Source organism: Cyprinodon variegatus, unplaced genomic scaffold, assembly GCF_000732505.1.
Source record: "Cyprinodon variegatus isolate N-32 unplaced genomic scaffold, C_variegatus-1.0 Scaffold423, whole genome shotgun sequence".
NCBI classification, from domain to species: Eukaryota; Metazoa; Chordata; class Actinopteri; order Cyprinodontiformes; family Cyprinodontidae; genus Cyprinodon; species Cyprinodon variegatus.
The window spans coordinates 352,173-373,614 of record NW_015150876.1 but is presented as its reverse complement, the minus strand read 5'-3'; the positions used below and the strand labels follow the sequence as shown (position 1 = coordinate 373,614).

The window sequence follows — 21,442 nt, the reverse complement described above, 5'->3', positions numbered from 1 at the left end:
CCACCACGTCAGCTGAATGCATAAACAATACAAATGCTAATGCACACACATGCAAAATGCACATCCTAACTTGAGGTGGCATCCGCACCTGTGCTCCTTCTATTGTTACTCTTACTATTTGCCCTTAACCCTTGTGTGCATCCAGAGAAGGGGCTTCAGCAAAACAAAATTACCTGTCGACAAACAATTAGTTTAATTAGTGTTGAAGCTAAAAGAGATTTAAATGCCTATAAAGGTCTTGTTTGCCGATATGATAATAAAATATGTATTTCCTGTAGGTTTTACTCAGCCAATAACTACTGAACAATACAGAAAAATCACTTAAATTGTATTATTTTCATCTACCTAAGTTGACACACACCTTTGCATGGCATTCAACACACATGCACTTTAATCTGCTCCCCAAAATGTTGGCAACTTAGCAACTGTATTTTCAGCAAGTTCTCATTTTGAAAAAGCTACTAGTGATAAATCTAGCATCTTTTACTAGTGCTTTTGGTGACTTATTTTAAATCACCTATTAGTATTCTCATCTTGGTCTCTTGCCTAAACAGAGATCCCCCCCCACATGAGACTGAATCCTCACACATCAGTCACATCCTTTCTTGACAGCCAATAGACACTATACAGCACTGTACTGAGCAGTAGTTTACCTGAAGTCTGCTTTCAGTGACATTAAACAGGGTGTCTGAAAAATAGCCTTTGGGAGTCTGTTTATTCCAAGAGGCAAAAGCCAACATATTGTTTGGAGGTATTTTGCCTAAGAGGCAGATGAGCAGGAAAAGCCAAAGGATTTGGCTAAGCCCTAATGCAAGCTGTGCTACAGAGTGGCGTCTCGAAGGCCGAGGTGCTCTAAATACCCAGCAACACATCCTTTGAACCCCTGATAGCCTAAATAAAACTTAATGTATGACCCAATACATAACTAATACAAAACTCTAAAAAGGAGATGATGCCATTTGTTATAAACTCATAAAGACTTGATGCATATTTTTTACATTAAGAAATTGTATTCATTGCTAAAAGTAATTTAAGATTATGAAAGTTAAACATTCATTTGACAGAACTTTTATCATCCTACTCTGTCAGCCATATTTCATCACCAATGGAAATCTGAGGAGAATTTCACAGAAACAAAAACTGATCATGGCTAACACTAAATACATTTGTGTTAGCCCTCCTCACATAGACTTGTGGAGATGGGTACCCCAGTGACCCTCATGGACAGGAGGTAAAAAATAGATTAACACTTCCAGAGCATGCTAACTTGCACACTGTATTGTTGTAAGGGAATAAAGCACTTCTACATATGTTTTTGTTTTTTTTAAATAAAGTATGGATTAACTTAATACTTAAAGTTTTGCTGTTATTGAGACGATTAAAATACTGTAATGTTATTAATGATTCAGTTTTGCTCACCTTTATGAGAAGGAACCGCGAAGGAATGCATTTGAAAATCATTCACAGAATATAAAAAAAGTTACAATTTTATTTGTCAATGGTGACTATGATGATTTAGTACGGTCCCAGCACAAATTACTCAAATATTTATTCAAAAACTGAACATGGTGAACAGAGGGAATACCAGCAGAGGAAAAAACTAGAGTCCACAGTATTATTCTTTGGAATTCCACATGCTTTTGAAAACCAAAACACTTCCAGGCACATACCTCTCAATTGTCAAGGACAAACACATAAAACATATGTGTCTTTCCAGGGCATGATAAAATTGAAAAACATCATAGAAACATTCAAACTCTACATTACTTATACATGCACACATACACACACACACACACACACACAGTCGGGTTTCACTATTCCAGTGGGTACTTTCCAATGACTTCCATGCATTTCTAACCCATTTTTAACAGCCTAACCGTGACCCTTACTTTAAACCTAACCATTAACGGTTCATACCTTATTGGGTCTTTCCATTGACTTAAGTTAGTTTCCTATTCATTTCCATGGCCTAACCTAAACCCTTACCCAAAGGAAGGCATGCACAAAGTTGGCCCTCAAGGGTCTCCCTCCTGCTGGTTTTAGAGGTTTTCCTGCTTCGGCACAGCTGATTCTGATGATTGCATTACAGTAAAAGGCTGTTGATCAGCTATCAATTGAAATCAGCTGTGTTAAAGCAGGGAAACCTGCAGGACAGTGGTCCCAAGGACCGACTTTGGGCAGGTTTGCCCTAAGCCTGACATTACCAGTGCATACTTAAACCTAACCTAAATGCTACTCTTATTCCTAAACTTAGAAGAGAACATTTCCTCAAGGGGAAAAGTTGACTGGTTCCCAAACGTACCTGTAAGTCTCCACAATGTAGTATATTCCTGGGAAACTAGCCTCACTCTGTCCCCACAAGGTAACAAATCCACAGCAACCCCCACACACAAACACACGCACACAACCTCCACTGTATTCATTTCAGCTGCAGCAACGGCAGGTTTTAGGATGCCGATCCATAAACATCGATTCACACTTCAACAGCTCTTATTCATTTATCTATTTACTCATTCATTCGCTTATAAGTTTCATATGAAAAAAGTTACAGCTGTGATGGCTGAACTGTGGTCATTGATTGACCTGGGAAGGATTTTCATTGTTATTTATTATTAACTCAGAGGACTTTAAAATTTCCTTTACTTCACAATGAAGGCCACACTTATTTTTCCATCAATCAAAAAAAAGTCTCCATCTCCTGCTGTATAATAGACTGAGGTATTGATGTTTTCCAGCCGTGCTGGAACTTCGGGTTGTCAGTGTTAGTCTTTCTTTAATAAATCTAACCAGACATGGAAACCAACTGATTAAAAAGTTTAGAAATAAGTATTGTAGTTTAACATGCATGTCACATTCTGGGGTCACAATTGCAAAGAACAATAGTAGTACTTCTCTCTTATTTTCTTATACAAATAGAAAAACACACATTCATCACACACACAATGGTAGAAGCCCAAGCCAGTCATGCTGTCTGGGTGGTAGACAGGCGACAATGGTGAAAATTAAATTCTATTTAAGGCTAATTCCATTTCCAACCTCTGCTGAGTCTCATTGCTATTGTGACACTCTAAGAAATCTGTCTAAACTGCTCCTTTGCGGGAATTGATGGTGAAACACGATACAGCATAAATAATGGAGCTTGATCACCAAGAGACAGGCCCTGAAGGAGACTACAACAGGGTCAAACATGAATGCTGCAGTCTAAGATGGTAAAGAGGCCAGGAGACAAAGCAACAGCAAGGTAAGAGAGACAAGCAGGCAGCAAAAAGTGAAAGGGCCTTAGAAAGGGATGACACTGAACAGTGTTTGTGCATTCATGGCATGCAAATTTTTTTGACATATCATGGGAGGCATTGTTTTCCTGTTAATATTACTCAAGGGGGTGCATCAGGGTTAGCTATAGCACATTCTGCACTGGACAGAAAAGACTCATCTCTAAGGTTTTCACCTAATCGAAAAGTGTGTCAAACCGTTACACAAAAATATTTTTTATGAACACTTACTGGTTCTCAAAGTGTATCAGACTTTTAAGTTAGATTTTTCTTCCACTCCTTTAGAAAATTGCAAGTCATTACATGGTACAGTCTGAAAAAAAAACACAATCTTTAGTCACTGTCCTCAGCTACATGTGGCAGGCTAGACTAGAAGATGCTTCATCTCAAGACAAAATCATTGTGCTATGATTGCATGGATGATGAAATGAGGTTTTTAAATGTAGAAGCATTTATAAGGCAAAGAGGCTAGAAAAAAAACATCTTGAAGACTCATTTCGAATGATGCAGTGAAGACAACAAATGACAGACATAAATATGCAAAACACCATCCACCCACTTTTCTTATTTACATTCATTTCACATAACTCAATATTCACATCCAATTTTAGTGTCAGTTCACGTCCAAGCAGGCACTCAGATACAACCACTTGTGAATGCAGTCCATATTCCCAGGTCAGCATGGTTAAAGCTGACACTTTCTGTCAACACACCCATCACTGACCCCCATTACTTACTCACTTAGTTTCTTCCATCATGCCTCACTCATTCATTCAGCAGCACACTCATAGCCGTACATTCCCCACACATTTTGCATTAACATTCACAGCTACACAGGAATCACTCACTTGTTTGCCTAGCAATTTGTTCATTTGCCAGGGCTTTCAGTTGTTCACAAAATTATTATGCATTAATCAGACATCTTTTCTGTGACCCATCTACTTACACTCTCATCCTATTCTCTGATCATTGTCACTCCTTCTCAGTAATATCCACGAGCTCATTTTGCTTCTTGCCCTTTAGTCTCTGTTACACACTATCTTTCCCTGCTTTTTCCTCTTTAGCCTGTCTCTGTCAAACACTTTTCATCCAGTCTGTGCCACCCACTAATTAACCCTCTGTTGACACTGTCCCTCACCTCTCTGTTCACCCTCCATAATTCTCTCCAGCCAAGATTTCTCCATCCCTTTCTGTATAGATTTCTTCCTTTCCAAAGTAAGACTTAAGGGCCCCTTTAAGTGCTAATCAGGTTGTCATCCATGCAGCCAAAATCTGAGGCTTGATAAATAAACGCTCGTTTCTGTTGGCTACCAGCTCTCAGTGTTTAAATAGGTGACACTGGAGTGCATTCTAAGCACACCAGATCGATGCCAGAACCCCTGGGGTCCTCTGAAATGGCGAACAGAGACAAGGCACAGCGCTCAATAATAATGCAAGGATAGGCTACTTGCTCCCCATTTCAAGAGCAGCTCTCCCTTGGCCAATACTTCATTCTATCACCTTTTTTTGTCCCTTTATCACAACAGGTAATTTTATCCCACCGGTTAGCTGAACTGCACAAATGAAAAGGCTTGAACCTGTTATTCTGGCACGTTACAGAGAAGGTTAAGCTGTTGTGCTGATGGAATCAGCAACCATTCTTATCAACTATTCCCAACAAGCCCACTCTCCACTTTCCATTTATCCCATCATATCCTACTATGGCCAATTTGCTGCTATACCAAATCTCTCTTTTGCAGTTAAACTGTTTAGCATCATCTGAAATGGCTCATCTCCAACCTAAATTGTTACCCTCAAGGCCTGCCACATCACCCAAAACTTGCTCTACATATTACTGAATGCAAAAAGATGGAAAAAGTATGGTCTAAACAGACATACTATTACTGACCCATGTCTAAAAGCACACGTATGTTATAGCTTCCCTCAGTGCCATACCTCATCCCATCTTTCGCCCCCTTAGATTCTCCATGAAAGCTCTACACCCTGCAATGACAGTATAAAGGTCCATATCTCCCTTTGTGGCTCTTTTCCCTCACTTTGATTTTCTGTCCGTCAAGGGGGCGTGGATTAGTGCTCTCTTGTTTATCTGGTCGTCAGTTTTATCTATCTATCGCTAAGCCATCCTGTGTGCAGTGGCAGATTCAGCACTGCATTAATCCCCTATCAGCCAGCCGGCCATCCATCACCCTGCTGTCTATCACGTCAGATCCATCATCTGCCCATCTGTCTCACACTGCCCATCCTTTGAGCTGATCTCCTCACAGAGCCGCACAGACTATTCACAGAGGGTGCACGGGACAGCGGGGCAGAAGAGAAATTAGAGATAAATGGAAACATAGAGAGAGAATAAGTGTTAGGATTACACAGTGCTCTTCCTCCTTCTCTCTCACTCAGGCTGGATCTTACTGAAAACCCTCTCTCCATATCAATATATGCTTATTAGATGTTTCACTTGTTTCTTTGTAATTTGTTTGTTTTCTTCACTTGCTAATTCTAACCATTGGGAAAACAGCCAGTAGAGAAAAAGATCGCTGCGAGGGACGAGGGTCATAAATCCCATATAAAACCCTGATGTTGTGAGAAACCCTTGCCCCTCCTTCATCGGCTATGTTGGAGCAGCGAAGGGATATTGTTTAAAGCCTCTGGCTTTAAAACAGCTCAATATCTGGGTTCATCTTGGGTCATTTGTATTTCCATCCATATCTGCTTGCATCAAAAGGTGAGTGAGTGTGGGCTCATGAGTAGGGGGGAGGTGAATGTAGGGCAAATGTAGGTACAGTTGCAAAGAATGAAAAGTCCACCAAGGCACTTGTAAGTGCATGGTGCAAGGGCAAGTAGCGTAAACAGGCACATATTAGAAGAACCAGTATGTACATAGACACATGGCTCCATCAACTGCAAATGGTAGGTGAGCAAACAGGCCTGTATGTGGGCAGAGAACCATGGCTATTTAGACTAGTCAACAAATAGTCAGGGAGAGCTGAGCAAATTGTTTTAAAGGCTAAGGGAAAAGGTTATGAGAGAGTGCAATGCATTTAGAGGATTATAAGAAATATATATATATATATATATATATATATATATATATATATATATTTTTTTTTTTTTTTTTTTACATTGAAGAGTTCTAACCAGCACAATTCAACATGATAAGCCTTTATGTTGTCAGCTGTGAAAATTAGACTGTAATTATGTAAATACGCTGATTTTTATCTAGCGCAAAGGTTGTAAAAATGTTGTGTTTCGCAACAGATCCCTGAATATTTGTACATATACATGAGATGAGGACCTCAAGTCAGAGCTATGGAAACATGTTATTATGGGAATTACAGTTGGGCTTGTTTAGCTGTGCATATCTACAGTAGTAGCCATTCAAAATTTCCCTACTTTCCTTGGTGGGCCCTTGGCTGGTTCCCTACAATTCCTTTTTAAAAATCAATCTTTGTAGTAAGATAAACTTTCTGTCATGATTTGTGGACATTAAGATCTAAAGAGAAGCGAAAGGGTGGAGTCAGAGTAAAAAAATATGCACGCCCAGGAGGTCAGTGGCTGGAAGTTGGAGGGGATTTTGCTGGGAGCTGCAGGGAAGTAGGCTACCATTTGGCTGGCTTTTGACTGGCTGCTACTGTAGATACAGCGATTTGTCTACCATTAGCCAAGGAGGGTGCCCCATAGTGTCAACAAGACCAACGCCCACCTCATACTCTCTTCATACTCTTTCACCAACACCAGCAGAAAAAAAGTGCAACCTTTAAAGATCAGGTTTGCATAGACAGATGCCGTGTCGATACCTAGCTGGCAACCACAGTTACAGTTGGCCTAGTTCAACATTAGGCTGGTTAAATCTCTTATCATGCTAACCTTCCCGGCAAGCTCAATTCTCAGGGTATTTGTCCATTTACATAAACACAAGAATCCATCTTGTCCCACTCCCGCCTCAACCGTTGGAGAAGCAACTATCACATCGGCATACTAAGGAGTAAGGCTGTGACGAAATGAAGGGAAGTTGATCCCAAAGCCAAACCAGAAGTCACATGGAAGAGCAAGAGGATGCACACATAGCTGCTGCTATCACATCGGGTTTGTGACTTTTATGATTTCCTCTTTTAAATAATTTACAATCAGGTCTTTCCTGTTGTAAATCAGTAGTATACATCAGCTGCAAAATATGGTGGAAAAATAAAAATTCCAAAAAATCAAGACATATAGGTATCTGGATAAAACATAAGATGCTTAAGACAAGGTTAATTCCTACTTCATTGTGTGGACTTTCAGGCTATTAGGTTGTGGCCATGACACTGTAAAAAGGCCATTAAGGTCATAAGTGTTAGGGTTTCTATGGTTTTACTGTTTTTCTGGTGTGAGTGAGTTTCCTGTCACAGAGAGGATCTTTGCTGGTGGCTGGGCCAACCATATGCTGCTGCACACCTGAGAAAATTTCTCATCAAGATGACTAATGTGTATATAAGGAGACAACGGATCATCTCTCTTTGCAAGATGATTACCCCTGATGGTACTCCAGCCAAAGATCTAAACCAGGAATCTTTGCTGTTGAAATTCGTCTTCTTGTGAATCTCTTTAATGTGGACTCTGTTATTTTTCCAGACAACAAGTGAAACTCAGTTTGTCTCCAATCTTCATGAAAAAAGGTCTCAACTGTGTGCAGCATTTCTCAGTCGTCATCACTTGCCTGCCTGCTCTCCAACACAAAGTCTCCTTTCAGTACCAGCGCTCTCGGATCTCTCTCACATTCTCCTTGACCTCTGGGGTACGGTCTGCAAAGCCCACTGAATCAAACCCCTACAGATCCGTGCTACCTGCCCTTCATCTCTCAAGTAAGCAAATCAATCAGTCATCAGTTGTCATCAACCAACAGCTTCCTGATCAGTCATCAGGGATCTCTGCATCCAGATTCTTGTTGCTTATGTAGATAAAACACAAAAACTCACTGGTTCTCCATCTGATTCTGCAAGTTGGTTTAAACACTACAAACCAACATGACAATAAGAGTCGCTGACCACCTCCATCCTATAAGAGCTAGAGAAATTGCCTTAAAAAATTACGTCTGAAAACTGTTTAAATAGTCATAATAACATGCTAAGTGCAACCAATGACCCAAAGGCAATTGCCAGATTATGGTTTTCAATAGTTATAACAGAAAAGCAGGAAACTTGTATCAGCTTTGCTGTGATAATGAATATACAGAGCTATGAAATAGGCTCTGCCATTTCAAGCTGAGACTTGAAAGACTGTTTGCTGTCGCCTACAGCAAATGTGTGTTTCCCTGTGTCTCCCTTGATTTTCCATTAATAGCTATGCACTCCTTTGTAAAAAAAAAAAACAACACAAATGATTTTAAGAAAATCATGTTGAGCATACAGAGAAAGACCTATTTCTGACAGGTAGTCTAACTTTGATTAAATACAAATGTAAAAAAAATATCCATCATAATATTAACAGAACAGGTGCAATAGTTTGAACTATGCCTCAACACTATGATAATTATAGAAGTATTAAATAAGTATAACAGCTTTTAATGTTAAAGTGTAATGATGGTGAATTTAGTGGGTGCATTTGCTTTTTTTGGGGAGGGTTGAAGTTCCTTAATTTCAGAGCCAAACCTTGTTTTAAATTACATCTCAACTACAAAATGATCTGAATGTCATATGGTTGAATTACTACTTAAATAATTTTTTAAAATAAATAATTAAACATTTCATTGCTAAGTTTACTTGAAGAAAAAAAGCTATGTAGATTTTGTTTGACAATCAAAAATTTTAAGATATTCATTAAATGTTTTTTAGGATTAAATTCCATTGGTCCTAAACTCTGAAAATGTGATATTGATATTACTGCTGTTTTAAATCTGAATAAAGCACAGATATTGACTTTCTTTCTGGCTTAAAAAAAAATACGTCCAAGTTATTATGCATTATGAAACGTTATCCACATGCAGTTCATATGCAACACCATTGCTCATTTTATTGTGACATTTTCTATTCAAAAATGCAAACGGAGGATTTGATCATCATACAATCAACTGCGTAACACGACCTGATCAAGATCCCTAAAATCCCTAAATTTTCTATGAAAAAAAACTTTTTTGTTGCTTTTTTTTCTTCATCCTGATATTCTCCTAACAGATTTAGAAAATCTGCCATCTATATATATATATATATATATATATATATATATATATATATATATATATATAGAAAAATAATTTAATTCGGCCATCACAATTTCTAATACTCATAATCTATCTTTACAGCATATTAAAATTGGAAAATAAGTAAAAAATTTTGTGTCCACTCCTTGGAGTGCTTTATTTATTTTTGCCCATTTGCAAGTATTTCTTATTTAAGTTCTGTTGTGGCCCAAAACACATTAGTCTATATGTTTATGAAAGCTTAATGAACCATAGAACTGTGTTGACCACACAAACGGTGTTGTAAATCACTTAAAAACAAGGCAAAAAATAAATTAGTTTATAAAAAGGGCACCATGGTCTGGCGTGGTTATTGCTTTCTCATGCAAACACTTGTTTTAAAATTACTTGCTCCATATTTGCATAATTCATTTCTAATCTGTGTCTGCATGTATGTAAATAACAAGTGAGGTTTTTATTATCCCTTGTTTCTCCAAGCTCCCCATAATAGTTTTTTTCTTTGCCTCAAATGATGCTTCATGCAATTTGCAGATATGGTTTTATAAAACAATAATGTATTAGGCTATCCTCATTAACAGATGTGATAGGGGAGATGCACGGTGTTTGTTCTGTTATCCAAACAAATGCTCCTTATATTCAGGCAGCTACCTCAGATGAGACTGCTGTTATTAAATATCCATCCCAAATATGAGTTTGTTCTGATTAGAAAACACATCTTTCATTTACTCCTCAGTCACCGCGCTAGCGCCCAATGCTGCCCCATCCCTTCGACCTACAGAAACTCATTAGAGCATTTGCACCTGCAACAAAAATATAATACAAAATAGAAGATCATCATGTATGTTTGTCAGTATTAGCATTCACATTTACAAGCACATTAATGTTGATCAGTGACATGTCATGGCTGCATGCAGTTGTTCCTTTAATAGCATACAGTGGCCCTATGCTTTTGCATGTGCAACAAAGAGACATAAATTCTAATTACCGCTACACCATAACTGGATGGCAGGAGTGAACAATAACTGATGCACAACCAGTAAAGCTAACACCCAGAAAGAGAAAGATGCACAAATAAAAACACCTGCACAGTCTTATAAACACAAACGCATCATTTTAGCACACACTGAATTAATCAGCTCTAAGACAAATAGCTGAATAAATACTGTAGATAAGCAGATCAATATTTTACACTCAATTCCTTTGAGTTCACAGAGATGTCAAATTCCGCACAGTTCCATAACACACTGATTAAACTGGCACCACATTAATTCACTAAATCAATAAAACCAATCTGTCAAATAAATCAAGTTGCATGGATGACTGCAGCCAATTGGAGGGCAAGAGCACATTAAAATTCCCTTGCTTCAACTGCATATCTATGTCAAGCAGGCAGCACACTGATTTGCTGTGTGGATTCCACAATTTGTTGAATGAAAATGATTAATCCATGAAACAATAACCAGGGTGCCAAGAAGCCACATGGTAATTCTATAATGATCAAAGACTCAATTAAATCCTCTCCCATTCTGCTCACTAAATGCCTCTGTGGCAGCAGAGAATGTGTGTATGCACAGTCTTGGTGGGCAGTTTATGTTGTTATTGTGTCTTCCTGAATTAGTTGGTGCTGTAAGGTGAAAAAGGTCAAAAATTTCCTAAATAGGTGCCTTTTAATGGTTAGATAATAATGGGACCTTTCATTTATCTTTTTCATTTATCTATTTGTCTATTCAATAATATATAAAGGGAGAAACAATTGGTATAAAACTGACTGCTTTAAAAGAAAAACAAAACTTCTTACCACAGCAACTATTTGAATTGTCAGTTTTACATTTGAATAATGATGTTTTAAATTCTATTTTTATTTTTTTTAACCTGATTTTTCTGTCACAATGAAATTTTTAAACATATAAAAAATGCAAACAAATTGCAAATAGCTAATATCTTTGGATTGTAATGAAATAAAACTTGCATTCTGTTGCATTTGTCTCTGCAGTTTTCTATAAAGACTATGCACTAACGCATACCACACAACAGAGGAGGTTTATTTGAAAAAGAAAAAAGCTGCACCGGTACATGGACCAACATTGTGAAAACGACAGCATACTGATCTTATTGAAACAAAACCTGCAGAAGGTTAATTTGCTCTCATTTACTTATGTGAAAAGCGTCGAAGAGGTGAACACATGATACAGCAAGTGTTACCAGTATTTTCCTGTGTCCTGTGTCCATATGTGCAGAGGAGCAGAGGGCATCAGGATTGGAGAAGCACGCCGTTGAGTAGTCTCAGGTGAGATGTGCAAAGTCCCAACATAATTATAATCCTTAATTAATCCAACCCGGATGTGCTCCCTCTTTCCCTCCTTCAAAGTTCATTGCTCTCTGTGTTTATAAACTCCTATGTTAGTGCAGTTCCCCCCTCAGTCTAATCTGGCATTTCCCAGGTCTATCTATAATGCTCTAGCTATTTTTTACAGCTGTTTATGAATATGTCCCCTTTCACACCTCTCCCTTCCTCTTTTACTACCTCATGTCTTCTTTTTCTCAGCCTGCTCCCTTCTAACTCTCATCTTGGCAAACAAGAAAACAAGCACCTTCTTTGGGTCCCACACCTCTTCTCGCAGCTCACAGCATGGAACAAAAGATGCACAAACACAAACACCTGCACACCAATCCAACACCAAATACTCAGAGGAGTGAGCTGCTGACACAAGTACAAACCCACTGGAGCCATCCTCTGTGGAATGACTCAGGTGAGTCTTAGGTCAACATTGCTGTTTATAGACATGTCTGTACTAATTCTGATTCCTAACCAGATGTGTTGATAGACACAAAATGATTGAATAATTGGGCTGGCATGCAGGCCGAATAGCGGGTAAAAATAAGAAAAAAATGCCAATGATGGTGCAATACACAAATACTGTAGTCCTGCAGAAACTGATAAAGAGTCTGCACATAACACTAAGCTGAAGATAATGAGGATAAAGATGTCAGTATTGACATTGGTAGAATGAGAGCACCAGGTGTAAGGAGGAGTGACGACCGCTTGTGCTATTACTGCTTAGACTTCTGCTTGGTCCTTTCTGGCTGAGCCAATTAGAGGGGCTCATGCTGCACTCCGTTCTAACTACTCTATCAAGCTATCAGAAAAACATAAGGATTGATTGGACAAGCAATTAGGTCAATTGATTCTGCTTCCTTTCATCTCTTTGCTCCTCCTTTTTCAGATGGACAGGCTGGATGTGGAAAGCAAGTCCAATTAGCTGAGGATCAGGATTTAGCTCCATTTTGCTTCTCCAGCTTTTCCTTTGTGTGAAACAGCTATTTTATACAACTCACTCCCTAAAATTCTAAACTAGGTTCAATTCTAAGAAAAAAATTGAAGTTTTCAGGAAATACACCTTTAGGAAAAGTTATTGAACAAAACAAGGGTGGTGTGATATTTGTTTTTTCTATGATTGTATATATGGCTCGGGTGTCTGCCAGATTACCAAGGTCGGTGCAGATGTTAGAGAACAAGGACAACTTGATGAAAATTGGGCTACAGAAACAAAACACACATGATTGGAGGCGGGGAATATTGGAATGCAACTATACTAGCAAGTCCAATAAAAGAGGCTATATGCAGAAGATGTGGAAGCTTCAAAATCCAGCATCCAGATTAACCAAGAAATAACCTCTGATCCAGTGTTCTGATGTTTGTAACATGTTATTACTTTTACCCTAGAGATTGAATAGATATAACAAAACTGCTACAATAATAGTAAGATAAACTTATAAGAAAGCTGAAAAAAAATCACCTTTAACAAGACTAATACACCGCAAAACTATTATGGAAGTATACACAACAAAAACAGAGATCATTTAAATGTGAAGGTTTGTTGGTCATGGTTTCACAGCATCAAAGTTACACAAACTGAAAAACCAAAATATAAAATATGATCTAATCATAAGTAACAATACCAGCAACACAGACTACTGTCACCTGCAGAAATCCTCGAAATACTCGATGACTCTGTGGTTGTGGGGTCTATTAGAGATGGATGAGAATCTGAACCCACATTAAAGGTATAGAGGACGATCTTTTATTTCCGGTGGATCATATAAATAAGTGGTCCACCTAACTGTCATTCATTCTGGTGATATGTTTACGTAAGGCTGTCCTAAGTGCTCAACCCATTAACCATTTTTTTTCTGCGCATGCCGCTTTCAGGCATATAACTCTAGTTAGCCATGTTTTCAGACAGTCATTGAAGCTCACCTTTTTTCACCACGGTTCTTTGAAAATGGCCGAGGGTTGTAAGAGAAAAAGTGTCTACTGAGTGTATGAAAAAGAGGGATATATATCCTGGAATGCTTTGTGCAGAGAAGTAATTTTAAAAATAAAAATGTCACTAATATAGGTTGTTTTTATTAAGCACAGACAGAAGGAGGTTAAATCTTCTTAGGTTTATTATTTATACATCATGTGCATTGTTACTTTATTAGCCGGATTAGACAGAGCCTCGCAACGCATTATTTTGACAGCAAATCCCATAATGGCCCACTGTCGCTACCCAACAGCAGCGACTAATAACAAAGATGGCGCAGCTGCCATGAAGGGGAGGAGGAGTTACGTGACCAACAGGGAGCAAAAAGCGGTGATCGTCTGTCCAAACGGTAGGTTAACTGAGTTCGCTATAAAGTCCAAGCTATGAGAACAGTCATTTTTAAATAGAGAGTGAGGAGAAATGAGCTTGTGCATACTCTCGCACGCGTTTAATAGGCGCTCCCTCTCGGGAGCGGGTACAAGGCTGTGCATGTGCATTTTTTTTTTTAAGTGGAGAGGGGTAGGTCTTATAAAGAGGTCTTTTAAAAAAATTCACGAAAATACTCCTCAATACCTTTAAGCAATATTACTGCCACCTAAAGAGCTGGAGTGTGATATGTCATTGTCTTGTTCTTTTTTACTGTAATGTAAAGAAAACTAAGTGTGTCTACAATTAAAACTTGTGTTTTGTAATATTGTGAAAATAATATGCTACTGTGATAAATCTAATTAAATTAATTAATTGCTCACCCCTAGAAATAACCATATCATCTTAAATGTGAATAAAAAAAGATTCATTTGCATTTCAGAAGAAACAGAAATAAACCAGAGACCATTTCCATCACTGAAAAAAGAGGTGGAGGTAGTGGAGTATAAATACCTCAGTGTTTACCTGGACAAACGAGTGAACTGGACATGCAACTATGAAGCCAAAGGGACAGACCAGACTGTATTTCTGGAGGAAGCTTTATTGTCTGCAGCAATATGTTGCATATATTCTATAAGAGTGATCTAGAGGGTCTCTTCTGCCATCATCTGTTGGGGTAAAGCCTTAAAGTAAAAGTAGTACTGCTGTACGAATGACCACTACAGAAGATCTTAGATGCCTACCTATTAATATATACAACAGCTGCAACAACATTAAATTTCTCTTGAATCAATAATTTTTTTTTTATCTAATTGTATCACCTTTTTCTGAGAAGATGATTCGTATACACCCCCCCCCCTCCACAGACAAACACACATACATAAAACCTTTTTTTTAAAAATGAAATAAAGTTATTGACCTTTATAATATTTTACATTAAAGCTTAGATGACAGCCATATCCTTATCACGTGATATGTCAGTAGTTTGAATTTCATCCTAACTTTGGAAGCAGAGGGAGGAAACAAACTAAAGCGAAAGAAAGAACGAGCCTACAGTATACTAAGTGTTTAGCATAGCGGTCTACCTCATGCTAAATCTGCTTTTTCCTTTACACAGGACCACTGTATTAATGTTCTGTATTCACACTTGTTGCCCTGAACATGTAGCGTGTTTGGAGCAAATCGTCGTCGGCTCTATTAGAAGAGGAATGGCAGCAGGACATGGGTTAAAGTGTTTCGATTTAAAAAATCTCCTCTCTTTTCCCGTTTAAGAAAGGTTATGCACTACAGATTTAATAGAGATCAAAAATGTGACGCAATACAAAAAGTAACGGGCAGAGGTTTCAAAAGTATTAACGTTTATTACTCAAGTAGAAGTATAAATCTTATGGTTTAACAACTCTTTTCTAGAAGTTAGAGTATCAACTTCAGCTTTTTACTCAAGTAAAAGTGTAAAAGTACCATTTCTAAAACTACTTAAACTATAAAAGTAAAAGTAATGCAAAAAATATTACAGGCAGATGCTTTACTGAACTAGTCTATTAAGAGAACATTTTCTACAATTCCGGGTGATAACTTCCTTATACTTAAGCTTCTCAGTCTTATAACTGATGGTTACAGAGTCAAATTTAACTGTGCATCACCTTGAAAAAATATTCATCTTGTTATGTTTCAAACAACAATTTGGTGCAGTACTTAGTCCAACCACAAAGAAATTAAATGTCTGGGCTAAAATAATTATTTTGATGGTTTTTATTCATTTTAATACTAATAGTCCATAAAGAAAATGAGCTTAAATTAAATAAAACTAACGTGTTTATTTTTAAAATGCAAGGAGTAGAAAGTAGAGATAATTGCACAAAAAAAAATAGTAGAAGTAAAATGTTGTATAACATATAATTACTCCAATAAAGTATAGATTGCCAACATTTCTACTTCAGTAAGGTAAAAAAGTATTTGTACTTTGTTACTTGACACCTCTGGTAATAAGTGACCCTCATTTAATCTAGGTTCCTACAGTTTAGCTTTACATAGTTTGGTTTAGTAACCCAAAACGTTATCAAAGCAAACTATTTTAGGTAGGTATGTCAGGTAGCTAGGAGGTTTGGTGGTAAATATAAAGGAAAAAATAGAGAAAATCTATGAATGAAAGAAAGACAGACTTCTTTGAATTGGGTGTTGAAACTGCTGAAACACATCTTCTAGCTTAGTATCTCCTTCCCATCTAAAAAAATCTGTACAAAAGTGAATGAAACAGTGTTAAGGCTGATTGGACACATTGATTGTGCATCAGTACGTCTTTTCTCTGCTGTATGCCGAGCTGTCTTTCAGTCAATAGACACAACCAAAATACACCCAGCACTCAATCCAGTGTGTTGCTACATGGGCCAATCCAGCTAATTTAACACCCACTCCATTTATGAAAAAGAGTCCTCATCGATTTCTTCCCATCCATGTGCTCTCGTTGCCCCTGTTCGTTTTTCGCCATCCCGGCGCCTACACACGCTCAAGGTTGGCAGCACTGAATTGGATTAGTGTGTGGTAGGGTTCCTGTAAGAAGGGCTTCTCAAAACCCACACCTTCAGACTTTCTCCAAGAGTAACAGAGACAGCAGAGCTGGTAGGGCTGCAGCTATGTGCTGTTGCACAAGTGCATGGCCAGATTCATAGATAAACCCACAATAGAAGGGCAATGAGCTTCAAAATAGACACATTTTACTCCTTGCTTTTCCGCCTCATTGCCACAGAAAAGGGGCTCTCATCCAAGAGCTATAATATATCTTCCATTTCTGATAATGCACTTCCTAGTCTTCATTCCCCTTGTTTTCATCTTTCTATTCTGTTATTATTTCATGTTTATGCAGCTAAAATGTAATCTAGAAACTTAAGAATAAAATATGTTTAAAAAAAAAAAATAGTCCTAGTACAAATAATGGGGTATTTGTGATTACAAAAATGAGTCCATCAGCCACCGTTAAAGAAACATTTCCAGCGTTTCTTTGTTGGCAGTGGTAAAACAGTGAATCACAATAACTGTCATTATAATTTTAATGGCTTTTCTGTAACGACAAGTCTTATCAGGGTGGTGACAACTACAGAAATGCCACTTCCAGGTAGACAGCGTTTCCTTCAAACAGAGGGATTGGAGTACAGCTGAGCCACAACACAATAAAATGCTGCTAGGTCGCTCAAAGGAAAAAAGGCCCGACAGAGACAGAGCATTTTGACATTAGAAAAAAAGAGCACAAAAGACCTCTCTTTGCCCGTGCACAAGAGATACGCAGGTACACACTACCTCATGGGACACTGCAAAAATAGTCATGCAACCAACCACCGCCACAATTTTTCACTGCATAACTCCACCCAAATAAGATGGAACAGGCTGAAGCAGCCTCTATAATCACTTTCTTTCTTTCATTCTTTTTTTCACAGACTGCAATGATACCATAAAAATCGTTTGAGAGGTTTTGTGTGCTAAACGGAAATTTGATTTTGAGGAAAGGTCAAAAATTCACATCGGGGCACAATTCAATCTTGCAAAGGTTTGTTGTCCATTTATTACAGTTACAAATACTCATCAGTAACAACAAATCTCTATAGACCATTTGCACAACATCCTAAACAAATAAGAATTGGCAGACTGGAATGTAACACTGGGAGTTTGGATTAGATTTTATTTTTCTACTTCTCAATGTTGGAAAAAGATATCTGATTTTAGGAAATCAAAAATATGGGGTTTGCTGTAAAAAAAACTTTGCTTTATCTCTGACACAAAATTTTCTCTATTTAGTCCATAGTGGAAATCAACAAAGTATTCAAGGCAACTTCTCTTTACAAACATTAAAAGCTGGAGATCACTTAATTCATTATAAGTACATAACAAATGTTACAATGTTTCATTTGTTTCTATATTGAAACTACTATACACTAAAATCTATGTTAAGTTTGTGAAACGTTAAGCATTTATATTTGTTTTATTTTTGCTCTTCCATTTTTATTGGCTGAATTTATTTTTACATATTTTACCAAACAACACTTTTTTGAAACTTCTTTTATTTGAATTCTGTCGCACCTTATTTACATCTCTAACATTGTGAGGATCAATCAAAGCGGAACCGCTCCATTATAAGAATTAACCAATACATTTTAGAAAAACTTAAATTCATGTACAGTTCGAAGTCAAATTAAAATGGGTTATTTTCAATATGCCTGCCTAACCTTTGCAGCATGCTATTACAAAAGCAAATCAGTTTTTTATTTATATAAGAAACTTTTTTAAAGGAAGCCGATCGCTTTTGGCATTCAGTACACTACATATCCTAGTTGTATAAAAAAGTTTTGTTTTTTTAATACAGCAATAAAAAATCTTACTAAAACCTTTACTCACTTTTTTGTATTAAAAAGTATGGAAGCAATGTAGTTTCCAAAAGACTGTAAAACATCATAAGATAATTTCTAAAACTCACATCAATGCTTTGTCTTTCTGCATATTTTCCTTTGATATATTCAGTTATTCTGCATTGAGGAAGAGCTTTAGGGAGTACATAAATATTGCAGAATTTGCAACAAAAATGCCGAGAGAAATTCAAAAGTGTTAATATTCATAAAAATTCATAAAATGATTATTTTTGCATCTTTAATATACATGTATGTACATACAGTTGCATATATTAATTTGAATGTACATTAAGCTAGTATTTCTTAATGTAAATAGTAAAATGATTTGAGTAATATTAATTTGTGTGCAAAGATAATCTAAAAGGCTCTAAAAGCAGTGTTTTTGTCAAATTCAGAAAGTAAGACAACACTGTCTGAAAACCCACCCCTAAATATATTAACTTACTTTTAGTGACCTATAAAATCTGTGATGACCAGTAATGAAATGTTAATGTATGATTATTATGCAGCAACAGAAAGCCGAGAATAATTTCTCTGATGGGGATGTGACACACAGACAAGGGGGAAATAAATCCTTCTGTCTTCCTGGGGAGAGTGTTTGGCAGTAAACCAATTCCAAGCCTGCCTTCTTGAATGCCCAGATAACGCAATCAGACAGTTGCAATATTGCTGTTTTACCACCTGAAGAATTTGAATTTCATTCAGCCCCCTCAGAATAGTGGACTTGCCAATTTTTCCAGAAATTGGCAGGACAAACACAATGCACCCTGGTGAAATGAGGAAAAGGCTTATACGCTGGAAATAACTGCTTTTGGGGTCTGTCTAGTACGAGTCCTCAAGTTCAATTTTATCGTGATGCCTCAAAAAGACAAATGTTTAATTTCATTATTACTACAGTATATGTTGCAGATGTCCTTTTATTACATGCCTTATTATTAAATTGGGAATCAGCTCAGCATGGTAATATTATAATGCTGCCTCAGTTTTCAAGACATGAACCCAAAAACATTATGAGGTCAGATTTTATTAAAATTGGATATTATAATGGGGTTCAAGCATGGATTTTGTATTGGATACTGACATGAAGCCATCATTATCCCATTTTGGGGAAACATTCTTTAATCTGGATTTTAATTTGACTGCTGTCTTCAAATACCACTGAGGCACCTTACACAGAGGTGAGCTCTCTAAAGGGAGCCAATAGGTAATGATTTGAAGACATTCTGGATTATTGGTGTGGGATTGAACAGAGCAGTTCACACATAGCTATGATGAGTTTATTCCCCTAATGCTCAATGAGATGCATCATTTTGCACTCTAATGAAAATAAGTGAAGAAAAAATAGTATATTGCTTATTAAAACTGAGCTTTACAGCATCCGGTGATCTAACTTTTCTTCTAGCTCTCACTTGAACGTTGTAGAAATAAACATTATCCACCCAAATCAGTGTTTGGTTCAGATGGAAATGCCTCACTGAAGCGTTTGCAGGGAAGCAAACTGTCCTTTTGAATCTCTTATGAAGTTAATTTATCAAAATCAGTTTAGTGCAGCTTGGTGGTGCATTGAGTTGTCCCACACGATTCCCTTTTTAGGGTTCAGCATTCATAAATAACTCAGTGACTGTCAAACTAAAAATAATAATAAAAAAATACAGTGATCATTTTGGAGACCTTGGGGGGGCTGATCAGGGACCCCCGGCTGCTCCACAATTCATTGACTTATTGTGCACTGGTATAACATGTATTAATAATAGCTATATTTAAGAAAAAGAAAAAAAAAGCCTTTTGGTCTTACCTCAATGTCTCCAATCTCCTTCTCCTTGGATGCTCAGAGTGTCTCATTCATTCTGCTTTGCCTCCTCAGCTGCCTCCCTCTCCCTCTCGGTTATCGCTCGTTTGCTCCTCTTTGGTGCCGTCTTCATGCGGATGCATAAGAATTAAATATTAATAGGCTGCTATCTTAAAGACAAACCGGGGAATAAAAACGCGAAATAATAATAATTATAATAAAAAAATCTGATTTAAAAAGTATAAGTACGGTGAAGGAAAATCCTTATGGACAGAAGCAGCGCAAATAAGCCCGTCTGGGCATCAAAATAAATAACGACGACACCATCGTCCTGGTAGATGCGATGACGACCTGCGAGTGGCAACGATGCTGGCAAAGCCCGAAATGGGTAAACTGCGAGGAAAATAAACTGTACAGAAGTACAGTTCAGTCCGTCCGCCACTGGTGACAAGGTGTGGGTGTGAACAATCGTGCCACCCTCGCATAAACGTCTGCATGCACGCGCAGATCAGACTCTGGAGTGTCTGATGCGCCTTTCTCCTCGCATTTTCCCCCAATCTGTCCACTGTTCACCTTTGCGCAGCGCAACGGTTTGAGATCACCCGTTTAGATCGGGCTAGATCAGAGGCCATATGCTGTTCCTTGTGCGTCCTGACGCACGGAGCTCATCTTTCCTCTCCTTCCCCTCTTTTGTCGACAGGCAGCGCACACTCTCATCAGGACCAACCACATGGTATGTTCAACCTCAGCAGGTTTATGGGGCCTATTACACTCTAGCGCCTTCGTCATACTACTGTTGGCTGCCTAGATTATTTCATATAAGCTTCTACTACCAAGTCTGATGTTAAGCCCCACTGATTGTTCACATATATTATATTATAAGTGTTATAACTGTTGTCATGGCACTGCATGGTAGCTTTTTATAACTACCAAGTGATTTTCTTAAAATATATTATCCAATAACAGATGTTACTTTTGCTTATTTACTTTAAATGCAGTTATGCTTTTATCCAGGATCAACTGCATGTAGATTAATCTGTGGGTTTATTATGGGTTATTTCTTTTAAGTTTAAGTTTACACACGACTCAATATTTTTAAATCAAATATTGTGTTTAGATAGAGCATGTTACTGCACTTT

At 37.6% G+C, this 21,442-nt stretch overlaps 1 protein-coding gene across 1 annotated transcript in view; it reads right to left on the bottom strand.

Moving 5' to 3' along the window:
- Positions 1 to 21,017, bottom strand: part of LOC107093398 (adhesion G protein-coupled receptor L1-like) — an 85,965-nt gene extending 64,948 nt beyond the window's left edge. The window contains exon 1 of the mRNA XM_015388432.1: positions 20,310 to 21,017. The gene's annotated coding sequence lies outside the window, so the exon portion shown is untranslated. The remainder of the gene's footprint in view (positions 1 to 20,309) is intronic.
- Between the last annotated feature and the right edge of the window lie 425 nt (positions 21,018 to 21,442).